Below are 13721 nucleotides of genomic sequence, written 5' to 3' on the forward strand. Positions count from 1 at the left end.
TTAGGCTTAGCTCTTTAACTAAATGACTCATTTTATTGTGGCGAAAAATACCGAGCTTTGGAAAGTTTTTTTTTGGACAGATTACGAAATTTAACTTCTTATATGTCTAGAAGTTTAGTTTTTAGTTTTGATTTTTGCTGTAAAAAATTTTATAAAAATCGTTTCAAAGTATGGATTTCTGATCAAGCCTTTCTTAATAACAATTCTGTGTAGTTTTTTTTAAATTTTATTTTTATTTTTAGAAAAGGATGGTACCTCAGAATAAACATGATTAAGCATAATAAGTATGTGAGATTAAAATTACGCATGTACTTACAGCAGAGAACTGTTGCATGATTTCCAGTTTATTATTATTTTGTATAAACTTTTCATAGTAAAGCTTCTATTCAGTGTTCATGTACAAAAATTTTGAAATTAAATATCTACGTATAGGAGAGTTTTTATTGCAACTTTAAATTACTAATTGCCTTTCATAAAAATTAGATTTTAAATTTTATAACTGAATATGATAGTCATATTATCAGCTTATTATTTCAGGAGAGTATGAAATTTGGATAAACTTAAAAGATATTTATAGAGCTATAAATTATTAGACTCGATATATATGCGAATTTATTTATTTTCAGTTAAATTTCATACCAAAATATTCAAAATAATAGCGTTCATAATATTTTTAAAAGAAAGTCAGCCATTTGTAATAAATAATAAGAACGCGATACTTATTTTATTTTTAAAATAGCTACATTAGGAAATGAATTTTTAGAAGAAACTGAAACTAAAACTTGAAAATCTAAAAATATTTGAAAATGTTTTCGTTGGCAACTATGTCTTCCTTTTCAAATCTGTTTCAAATCTCATTTATGTCAAGTAATGTTGAAAATGGGTGCATATTATCGAGTTCATGAAATGTGTTGAATATGTGTTGAATTTCTACATCCTTATATCTTTGGAAATAATTTAAGTTATCGTTATCAACTCGCTACATTGTTTGCAAGGCATTTTGATTGCAATTTTCATAGATAAATATATTTTTTGAACTGAATAATCTCGTTTAATCAGTCAATATCATTTTCAAAATGTTATTATAATTATGAAAAAATATGTTTCTGATACCGTAGTATAAGTATATAAAAATAAACTTCTAACGATAAGCTTTGATATTATATATGTATATTATAATATAGTTTAATAATATTTTATAATAATTTAATAATATTTTAATAATTATTTAATTTGAAATTTTTTGATAAAATTCACAATTCACGTGTTCACAATTCATGCGTTTCTCTTAATTATTTTGATTTCCCGAAGCTGACAGAGAAATAAATATCTATAAATACTGAGAGCAAATTATTTAAAGTAAAAATCTAATCAAAGCTTCGACATTCGGTTTTTGTAAAAGTTATTTTCCCCAAATTTTTGCTTCAAAAATTTAAAATTTTAAAAGTAAATGTTTTCTATATTGATGATCTAACCTTGCAGCTTGGATTCTTCTATTCTTCTATTCTTAGAAAAAAGATGTATTCTGTGGAACAACAAATTTAATAGAAAAATTAAATTATCTAATATATAAAATATGTTATAAATTTCTCCTTTCCAGAAAACACGAATGTATACTATAATGAAAATTTTAAAAAAAGCCTTATCAATAGAAAATTCTGAAAAAGAGGTTGTGAATGAATAATTACAATTTTTATGAACATGCGTTTCATTACATTTGATTTCCAAAAGGATTGATTTTTAACATCTGAGTCAATATGCATCATCAATATTGTACTTTATGACAGTGTTATGTTGAAATGCTAACTCTCTAGGAGTTAATATTAAAAAAATACATGACAATTATTTAACATCCGGTATCAATTTGGCTGCATATATTATTAATTTATGGTCGATTACTGATCACAATGTTATAAACTTTACTCAAATATTTTTCTTGCCAGTATATAAATAAAAAAGCAAATATTTGCAGGAATTCCCTCCAGAAATCAATATCCGCCAATGTGGCGTCGTCATGAAAACCAATAAAGGTTTTCGATTTTTCTTAAATTTAAAAGAAGAGATAAGAATGGCAGAAAAGAGCAAAGGGAAAATATTTAAAATTATAAGGTCAAAATTTAAGAGCATGCATAACTTTAAGTTTTTATAATGGATTTTATTTCGCAATTATGTTCCTTACGTTTTTAATGAACTCTTGACAGATTTATTTGAATGGACAACAGTATAAAAATATTCAGATAGCAAAAATTTCTTTGAATAATATAAATAGCATAGAAATTTTGAATAATATAAATATCATAGAAATTTATAGCATAGAAATTTGCATTCCTATGCTATGAATAGCATAGAAATGCAAACTTAACTTGGTATTTAAAAGAAAGTTAATTAGATTATATCGCTGTTCTTTGTGTCTCATTCCATTTTAAAGTAAACTGTTATTAAAGCAATTCAAATGCAAATGAATGAAATGAATAAAAAAAATAAATAAAAAATATTTACATGAATAAAATAATTTCAATACCTTTGTTAAATTTAAGGTGTGTATTTCTGTTTTCAAATTCTTGTTCAAATTATTTAAAACCAATTAACAACTGTTTGTTTTTAAAGCCTTACTATGGAAAAAAAGTGAAAACTATAAAAAATAAAGTTTCTAGAGAAATCTGCGATATTTTATGTAGCTAAGGCACCCAACATAATACCATAATTGCTTTTTCATTGATAGATCTTTGTACTCATATCTAAAGTTTTAGAATTTTATCAGATTGGTAATAAATATTTTAGAAAAACTTTTTCGAAAAAATTCAATTGTGTTAAGCACAGAGCAGTAAAGTTCTTAGTTATTTTTCTGCAAAAAAATGAGAATACTCAAAAATTCATAGTATTTCTGAAGAATTATTCAAAAATTCTTTCTTAGCCATTGTTTAGTAGATTCTACGTCATTGTACCGTGCAAGAAATACTTAAGCTTCAATCTGTCCATTCTTTAACTGACGTAATAATGTAAGAAAAAATATACAAAATTTTAAAAATAACTTTGCTTTACTATTATAATCTTTTGATTTAAGTTGAATGAGAAAGGACATACCTTATTTTGCCCACTGAGTTCGGCGCAGTTTATGCTTAAAAAATTAAAAAATGCTACATGAAAAACATGTTTTTGTTATTTTTATTTTAATATTTATTTTAAATTTGTTTAAATATATTCCAAAAAAGTTCAGCAACTTTCCAAGCTTCAAATTAAAGTAAAGAACCAACCTATTTATGTAAATTTTCATTCAATCATCTTTAAAAAATTTTATAAATATATGTAGTATGTAATGTAATCGATCAATTAAATACTACAAAACAATATTTCGCCAAAATTTTGACAATTTACTTCCTTTTTGATACTTGGTATCTAGGTCTATCTTCTTAATATCTAGTAAACGTTATTTTGTAATGTTAACTAACTTACGATGCTCAACTTTGTTACCTAGGCAAAAAAATAATAAATGATTTATAAATAATAAAGTACCTATTTTAACTATTTTCAAAAACTAATTATTTTCCACATTTTGCTCTTTAAATTGCGGGGTAACCAAACTAAAATTTTCATTCTTTTTTGAAACTATATGACTATCTTAAAACGAATAATGCCTATTCTATTATTCCAAATAAATCAATAAAATACTTTGAGTTTGGGTAAGTAACTTTGACTTCCTTTTTCAATAATTTATTAATTTTCATTTTAAAAACGTTCTTCTGTTTGCATCTAATAAGTGCGGTATTTAGTTATGTATTTATGAAATACATTGATGTCGTTTATCGACGGGGTAATCCCTGAAGACACTAATGAAGATTAATTACCCTATATTAAGCGGTGAGACTTTTTTAAGTAAAAGCGAACTGAGAATGTTTTCCCACAACACGTTTAATAAATTTCTAAAGTAATTACGAAAATTGGAAAAATAATGTTTCGTTAAAGTGCGTGCCTGTTAGTCAATAGTGAAATCATTTTTTTAAAACCTTTCAGCTAAATATTTAATTATCGCAGAAAAAATGAAAACTTAGTTTTTTTCCAAACGCTACAATAGAATAAACTTCCATATCACTTTTATTTTCACCATAATTTATCTTTGTTGTAATGTATTGTATCTCAAGAATTGTTTTTCTTTAAGTAAAGCTAACGATTTAGTATTTTTTCAAAAATTAATTTAAAGAAAATAAATAAATTTTAACATGCAACGCGCCCTTTTTAAGTTAAAATAAATTTAAAATTTAAAAAAAGTATTATATCGAAAGATTGTTTTTATGCAGTGCAAAATATTCCATAGTGCTGACTCAAAATATTCTCAAAGGTAGACGGATCATGGGTAAGAGTCCCCTTGTAGTCAGGTTAAATGTTGGAGATTTTCGTGGTTTTTCTTTCCATGTAACGCAAATGTGGGTTAGTTCCATCAAAAAGTAATCCAGGAAGGGAAATTTCCTCCGATACTTGATGCAAAAGTTTTCTTGTTTTCTGAGTTGGGCTCAAAATTACAAGGCTACAGAGTTGAATATTAGTGGTCGTAAACCTAAAATTGGGTCGACTGTTCAACGACAGTTATAAAATATAGAATAAAATTCGAGTGAATAAAGTTTTCTTAAACAGTTTAAATATTTAAAAATAAATATAGCATTTTAGAAATTCTTATTGAATTATTTTTTTTTTAATTTCAAAATTATTTTTTTTAGAATTTCTTTAACTATTAGAAATAAGTGTTTAAATAAGTTTTAAAAATTTTAAAAATAACTCTTGCGCTAGTAACTAAAGTATTTAAAAAAAGTGAAAATTTTCGCATAAAATATTATTATCTGCAAAAAAAATTCTGTTTTGTGCTGCTTAAATTCAGTGGAAATTGTAAAAAAAAGTATTGTCAAAACTACCAAAATATTATAAAATATGGATTTTTAACATCAAGGGGCTCGATAATTTTTAACGTAGTGCTTTGTTGTTAGTTTTGGTAGAATTCGGATATTTTTTCACGATTCCTTANTATATATTAATAAAAACTGTAAGAAGAATCTTGCGTATCAAGTGGTTCCATAAAATGCTTAATGCAGAAAGCCTTAGAAAAGAAAAAAGCAGAAATTGATTGATCTTGAAATTAAAGATCGTAAATGAAAATGGATTGGTCATTTTCAACGAAAAAATTTAAAGTAAAACAAGTTTTGGATTGGAACACTCAGAGCAATAGAAAAAAGGAAGACTACAAATTACATGCCTCAGTACGATTGTAAACGAATTGACAAAATATCTGGCCACAAACAAAGAGAGATGGAAAGCAATGATAGAATGATGGAAGTAAGATGCTCTTATTCGGAGTTAAGAGGAATATGTGCGTAGGCGTAATAAGAATTATGATTATTAAAACAGAATTTCCTGCAAACCGCTAACGTATGAACGGATGAATTTTTAAACGAATACTTTAAATAACGTATATTATGGTTACAAAATATACAAATTGGAAAAAGTAGTCGACATATGTGAGGCCCTCAAAGAACAGGTCTACATTTTCAAGACTTGCCATAAGTGAATGAGAAGAAATAAGAGAGATTTGAAATATTTAACGTAAAGTTGCAATCGATAAATTCTAAAATAAAGGTAAGTAACGAAACAAAAACAGCAGTAGTCTAGAGAGAAAAAATATGAAAAACAGAACTAAAATAACCATAGTGGCCTACAGGGGCAAATCTGGCCAGATCTTACATCTTTAGTTTTTGGGATTATTTATTTAAAGTATATTTAGGTATTTAATAGCAATTTATTTTCTGTTTATTTTTGACAGAAACTTCCTTATAATTCAGTGAAATAATTTTTCTAGAATTTGTGTCACGGTGTATAAAATGCCTCTCGCATTTAGTTTAATGTTTATAAACAGAGTGGAAGTTTTCGCATAAAAGGATTTCCTGCAAAAACAGTTATTCAAATCAGCAAGCGAGAATTATTGTTTCAGATGCTGACGTAAACCAGAAGAATAAACAAATGTTGTTTATGATAAACGAAGTGAAATAATCTATCCATACAGAAAATAAGTTAGCTTAATTCAGAAGTACCGAATCTAGATCATTAAAATTATTGCTTAAGGGAGAGCCTGATCATCGTTGACATAGAAAAACATTGCTAAATCATTTATCACGTGGCGTTAATTCTCCAGAGGAGAATGTGATATGGCATTTCTAATTAGTTTATCCTTTAAGTGCTCTTAACAAAGTTAGAGTCATAAATTAAATAATTAGAAAACTGCTGCAATTAAACTCCTTTTTTTGGTTTTTATTCTACTTTTCAGGAGTTTATTAATTACTGACACTCAATGTCATTAATTAAAACCTGTTAAAGAAGAAAAAGATAAGCTATTTGCTGTGAATTGGCTTCATTAAAAAAGTTCTTATTTTAGTTCTATTCTGATAAAATAAATTAAAATTAATTTACTACATTTTTTTATTTCCTCTTTGTGATGCAGTTTTAATCTTTGTATCTAGGAATTAAAATTTATGTTGTTGATTGTTTTTTTCTTATTTTCTTTTAAATTTGGAGAAAGGAGACAAAAGGCACAAGTTATTAATTTCATCATTCATATGAATAGTTGTGAAACCAAAAGTTTTAATTGTTCACACTAATGTAATTTGATATAGACATCATGAAACTTATACAAACTCATGCTTCTGTTTCATGTGCAGATAAAAGGCTCATTTAATTTTTTATGTACTATCAATTATATTTAAACATAATTTACGCATGTTTGATAAAGATATTAAGACAATATTTATCAAATTAATATATAGCAGAAATGAAATAAATGCTCACAGTATTGGTTGGAAGAGCAATATAAATGAATTTCAGAAATACATTTAAACTCTTATATTTACAAATTTAATATTTATGACATTTTGCATTCCAATAACTACTTTTTTAATCTCATGTTTTAATTATATTGATCTCATATGCATTTATTTTTTATCATTACGTTATATAGTTTTACATAAATTTTTTAATTTCAATTTATTAGTAATATTTCTTCAAAATAAATTTATTCTTATATTCGTAATCACTTTGAGCCATTATTTTATTTATTTTAGAAGTTTCTACTTGTTACATAATTTTACTTTTCTTCGCATTAAATTTGAGATGGAATAATTCACAAAAATAAAAATGTTTGATTAACATAAAACAGACCATGCAACAAGCTCAGGTCCCTTCTGCAAATGCCTTTTGAAAGATATCTTTTGGAAATCTTCGAGACATTGAAAACGTTGAAAATATATTTACATTGTCTTTCAAAAGGATTGAATAGAGAAGGATTGAACAGAGTATCAAAAAATTTGAAATTCAGAATAAACGAAAATAGAGACTTATGCTACAGGCTCTGAAATTTCTACAATCGGATAGTCACCGAGGATGTATGTACATAAAAAAATAGTTGAAACTTGGTGACTTCAAAATGTACTGTTGCCATCTTTAAAATCGGTTCAATGATACTGAAGATGTACCATCCCACGTGTAACCATATGAGATCTGACTTCAGAAATCTTAGTACTTCTTGGTTTTGGAGAGAGTTTTTATATCTTATACTGAAATTTTTTGAAAAAAAGTAGATCTAAATAGGTAAAAGAGAAAATGTAAGCAAATGTTAAGCTTTTTATGTGAAAGATGCTCAATGAATTGTTTAACATTTTTTTTTCTTTATCTATCTATCTATCTATGTATATGTTACCGTTAAAGTAGGAAATCCGTTATTTTACAGAATACCTAGTTACTCCATGAAATAACTGATCGTGTCAGTTAAAGTGTAAAACTCTCTTGTATTCCATGGTTTAACTAGTTATTTCATGGAATAACAATCTGCAGCCCGTTAAAGTGTGAAATAATCTATATCATATATCTCGCATGACAAATACATTTACCTTCCACCCCTACTGCATTTATCTATTTTAGCTATCATCATAAAAATAACCGAAGAAGGATTTTTCCATTTGGGCTCAAGAAACGGCCGCATAACACGGTTATATTCCCAGTCCCAGTTCAGTGTTTGCGAACAAAAATTAATCAAAATCGAAGAAGTACCGGATGTAGAAATATCGCTCCGGTCGGTTGCTACAGCTCAAAGTTTAGGTACTGGTCAGGGNGTATGTATGTATATATGTATGTATGTATGTATGTATAAATGAATATCTGAGGATGTATGTTCCTTTTATGGCCTCCTAAGCCATCCGACTGAGTGAAGTATGAATATAGAAAGCTCAAAATCACTGTCGAGATTACAATATTCTACTACAAATCGTTCAAGCGGGATGAGCAAAAAACGAAATGGAATTTTCTGATTTGCTAAACGTTAGTCATTGTTTAAAATTTTACTATAAACGTTTCAGTTTTCAAGTTTTTAGAAGATAACATCAGTGATATTTTCTAGCTTATAGCTTTATTTATTCAGAAAAAGCTAATTACGTATACTTTAATATTTAATTGTTTCTTATACGCGATGTTAAATAAATTCAATGAACAATATTAACGTGCTATCATTCACGGATTACTTTACCAAATTATTATTTTCAAAGTTTTCTGATATCACATGTTTATTTTGCTTATAATTATAGTTCTTTGAAATGTATTTAAATAAAAAAAGTAATTTAAAATCAATGGTAATAGTAATGAAAAAAGATCAATTATGTATTCAAAGAAAAGGTAGTAGAAATTCCATTTAAGTTAGTCATAGAAAATCAGCATACGAAGATGGCACTTAATACATTTTGGTAGTATGTACCACTGCTATTATGGTTATTTGTGCCATTATAACATAGTAAGAATTTTGCAACAAGTTTTCAGTAGCTTCAAAAATATATTTTTCCAGTAGTAGCCAAGATAGTGCATTATTACTTTACTGAATTAAAATTAGAAGAGCTTTTTTCCACATTTAACAGCCCATTAATGGTCAGAGAATAAGCACGTCATGATCCGAAGTTCTTATCAAAGTCTTATAACGATCCTATTTGTTTTTGAAATTTCGGATTCAGTAAGATGTCACTGATAAATGTAATTCCCACAAGATTCTTTCTGTTAGGTGAGCACAAGCAAGTAAATTCAACAGGAAAAGTTTTCGTAATTATTGTTAGTATCACTGATTTAGTATTCGTAATCGCAACGATCGAGCACGCCCTCCAACGGATAGGTATTTTCTGGCGTTTATTCATTTACTTTTAATTTTGTTTTATCAAAAGCATTGGCAGAGTTGGACGTCATTTTCTTAGCAGCAAGTAAGAAGCAAAATTTTTTAAGTCTGATTAAAAACTTTAAGATTTAAAATTATTTTATTTCAATAGGAGGAATTTTTAGAATCGTTTTTTTATCGTAAGAATTCTTTATTTTACGTTTTTCAGTTTATAATTTTTTTACAAAAATTGCTGTCAAAAACCATTTTTGGAAAATTAAATGGTATGACATTATGTGCTTATGTATACTTCTTGCATATTCTAATGTTTGAAGTAATCTGATTCAGAAAAGAATGAAATGTAAAGTTTAAATATACCTTTCATATTATATCATTGAGTTTAGTAGAGCAATTTCTCAGGCATAATATTTTAACTCAATTGGGTTTTAGTTATGATGCGATAATCTGTGTATTTATTATTCGAGAATAAAATTTCCAAACGAAGAACATTTCATTTAAAATTCTCCGGATTTATATAGCAGGTAAGTGTTAGGATTTTTTCTAATAAAAAAATTTATTTGCAATTTTTTTTTTCTTACTTGATGGTAATTTTCTATAGAATGGTTTTCTACGTCCGATTAGGAACTAAAAAACATGGAAGTTTTTTATTTTAATGTGAAGATTTTCTAGAATAGTTTTTTCTTGTTTCGTAAGCATTCTTTATTTTACGTTTTTTAGTTTATATACAATGATTTTTATTAAAACTTAAAATTTTTTTGATAAAAATTCTTGTCAAAAAACTTTTTTTTGCAAAAATAAGTTATATAAAATTATGAGCTTGTGTACTTTTTCTAATTTTAATGTTTGAAGCAATATGATTCTTATAACTATGGAATGTAAAGTTTAAATAGGCTTTCCATGTTATAGCGTTACATTTAGTATAATGATTCAGGCATTGGGTCTTAACTCTAATGAGAAGATGCATATTTTTTTTCTGCTTCTTTGCAAAAGTTTTTTAGATGTGTTTTGGATATTCCGTCTTCAAACAGAAAGAGATGCCATTTTGTTTCGGCTTGCATAAGAAAGAATATCAAACATATTTCGTTTTTAACAATAAAGAAGGAACGTTACAATGCTACACTGAAAACATCTCCAGAGCAACTGAATGACTATTCGTATAGAAATCGCAGGTATTTGTCTCATACAACAATGCCCCCTACAGATCGCTGCGATCGCGAATTGTAAAAACTGTTTAATGCAAACGAAGGCAAAAACAAATTTCATTCAAATTTGCACGTTTTAAATAATTATTTATATTTAGTATGCAATTTTAGGTTATCACAGTTACATATAGTTTCCGAAGACTTCGTTGTTGACAGTTGTCATTCGAAAACTATTAGATTGTTTACTATTAGAACAATTTCAAATTTATTTACTTCATTTTTTCTTTTAAAAATAGACTTTTGTCTTGAATCTTATCATTTTATATTTCTTATTTAATTTTTATTACTTTTTTATTGTTACTTATTATTTAGAAAATAATATGTGAATTTTCGGTTCAGCAAGTTTACGACCACTGTTAACTTTTTCATTTCTTTTTGTCCGTGAAAGAGAATATTTGCGAAATTATGATGCCTAAACAAATCGCTCTTAGTCGATCAATGTCTCAAGAGCAAAAGAATTCCCCTTCCTTCAGAAACATCGGAGGAACGGAAAAAATACTTGAAACTAATCGAGAACATTCTGCTCTATCCCATTCTTCAGAAACATCGGAGAAACGAGAAAGAAGATTATTAACCATACGACTACACTCTGCTCAAGCCCGTTCGTCTGAAACAGCAGAGAAACGGAGATGGAGACTGTTAACAAAACGACTACACAATATTCAAGTCCTTTCGTCTCGTCGAAACATTAGAGCAACAGGAAGCAAGAATGGAAACCGATCGAGAACGCACTTCGCTATTCAAACGCTGCCAGTATACTCTGAATTTAATCTTAGTGCATTTCACTATGATCGGACAACCAACTATAGTCCTCATCCGAGTGTCATCATGTCATCATCAAAAAAAGTGATCAGTTATGTGTGTTTTATGTGTGTTTTAAGAATGAAACAGCTGGAATTTGCTGTTTTGAAGGGAAAATGAAACTACCAGATTTAACGTCGTCAGCTGAGCCATTATCAACGTTCTTATCAGGTCAAATACAACACTCGAAGCAATTCTTGGCAATAAGTCGGTAAAATTTTTGTCTTCAAATGACTGCATTCGGTGCTAGACATTGTATCGTGTGTGAGAATTACATGCCAACATTCAAAGTGCAATGCAATGCCATCGTGGTGGATCACTTTTACCATTTCCTGGCTCAGATCATAAATTTCTGCAGATTTATTTCATGGGTAACACAAATGATCAAGTCAACCAATGTTGTCAGTTAAAAAATAGCACTAAACGAGAAGTTATTGCCACATTATAACTTTTTTTCGATCAGCAAAATCAGTTAATTAGGCTGTTCAGAACTGCCCTTAACAAAATGCTATCCGATAACTACAGAGTTGTTATTAGAGCAGACAAAACACCTGCTGACCACCTGAAAGGAAAATACAATTCTCCAACATCAGATTATAGTTGGCGCAGACTTTACTTCCCGCGAAATAATTCTTCATCGTAGAAGTGGCGATGTTCAAATAGTCTCAGAGACAAATCGATACTATTGTGCATCACAATATCCGACTTTATTTTGGCAAGGAGAGGATGGATACCATTTCAACATAAAATTGAGAAATCCACAAACAGGCAAGGAAATCAATAAGAAAGTTAGTACTATGAATTATTATGCATATTGATTAATGATTCGCCAACACGCTGAAAATCATACTTTAAAATGTCGACAGTTATTTCATCAATACATTGTCGATATCTATGCGAAAATTGAAACCAGACACCAACTCTACATTAAATTAAATCCAACCGAATTTCATTCAGAAGAATACATTCAGTTACGGTATGCAATAATTTATGATGACAACGTTAATCCTAATGATTTGGGGGAAATGATTATACTGCCGGTTACATTTACAGGAAGTCCAAGCCACATGTATGAATACTCACAGGATGCAATAACATATGTCTGCGCATATGGGCACCATGATTTATTAATTACATTCGCATGCAATCCTGCGTGGGTCGAAATTAAAAAGGTTTTGTTACTGAGGCAAACATCATTGGATTTTGATGATATTACCGCAAGGGAGTTAGAACAAAAATTGCAATTTTCACTTGATTTCATGGGGAAGCGTCTTGTTTTTGGAGAGACAAGGCGTTGGATATTCAATCGCAAAAAAAAAAGCATTGCCATATGCGCCCTAATTGATTTGACTTTTTGAAAAAAAACACACAATGCCAAATTGGTCAGCGCATATTAGCAGAAATACTTGGTTTCACCATTGATATATACTTATTTCAGGTCATCATCCAAAATATGATTCATGGTCCGTGTGGCTCAACGCATCACTATGCATGTATGATGGAAAATGCACAAACGATATCCAAGAGAATTAACTTCTGAGACTACAACTAGTTTTGTTCACTATTAATTATAATTTAATTTCAAATCACAGTCACAAATCTATATATATATATATTTGATTTGCCTTTGATATATTAATATAATATTAGAAAGCGCTATTTTTTCCTATATAAACACGGGAGCTCATAGCGAGATTATAGCTTGTCCTTATTTTATTTTCCATATTTTTTTGAAAATTTTTTAAATGTGTGAATATTTAAAAAAGGAAAATAACATTTTTAATAATCCTTTTCTCCTCCTTAAAAAAATCTTTATATCTTTTTCCTCGTTTTCTCTATATTTTTTAACTTATTTATAATGTATGTAATGAATATTGTATGTACAGTAAAGAGACAAGAAAGAATAAAATAAAAGAGAGATTGGCAAGGAAAACTAAAGAAAACTAATAAGTTCTATTTACAGCCCATAAGTACCATAATCATAACTCTTAATGTACGGTTTAGATACTTATGGGTTAAAGTTAATCCCTGAGTCAGAACTCGTCAAATAAGTACTAAATACAAAGAAAACAAGAAAAAAAATAAATTTTTTAGGAAAAGAAAAAAACATATTAATAAATAAATGATTTTAAAAATATTCAAAACTTGTTTTAAAAATTAATTTAAAAATTTAAACATTAATTTAAAAATTTAAAAAGTGTTTTAGGAGTTTAAGTAAAAATAAAAATTCCGGTGAACAAAATAAAGAAAATATATAATCTCGTCGTCAGCTCACATGATTATGTAAAAAAAAATTTTTTTTTAATATTTTATTAATACAGATAAATCAAAATATATCAGTATGGGTTGAGGAGCATCAAAACAATTGCAGCAAAAATGTAACATATTTAAAAAAAACTCGGAATAAAACACACGAAGAAAATAATAGAAAATTGAAGTTTTAGAAAAATACAGAATAAATCACAAAATCAACATATAAGGCGAGTAGCGAAAACAATTGTCTTTCCTCTTACCAACATCCTGCAAACATAATT

Source organism: Parasteatoda tepidariorum, chromosome 2 (genome assembly GCF_043381705.1).
Source record: "Parasteatoda tepidariorum isolate YZ-2023 chromosome 2, CAS_Ptep_4.0, whole genome shotgun sequence".
NCBI lineage: Eukaryota > Metazoa > Arthropoda > Arachnida > Araneae > Theridiidae > Parasteatoda > Parasteatoda tepidariorum.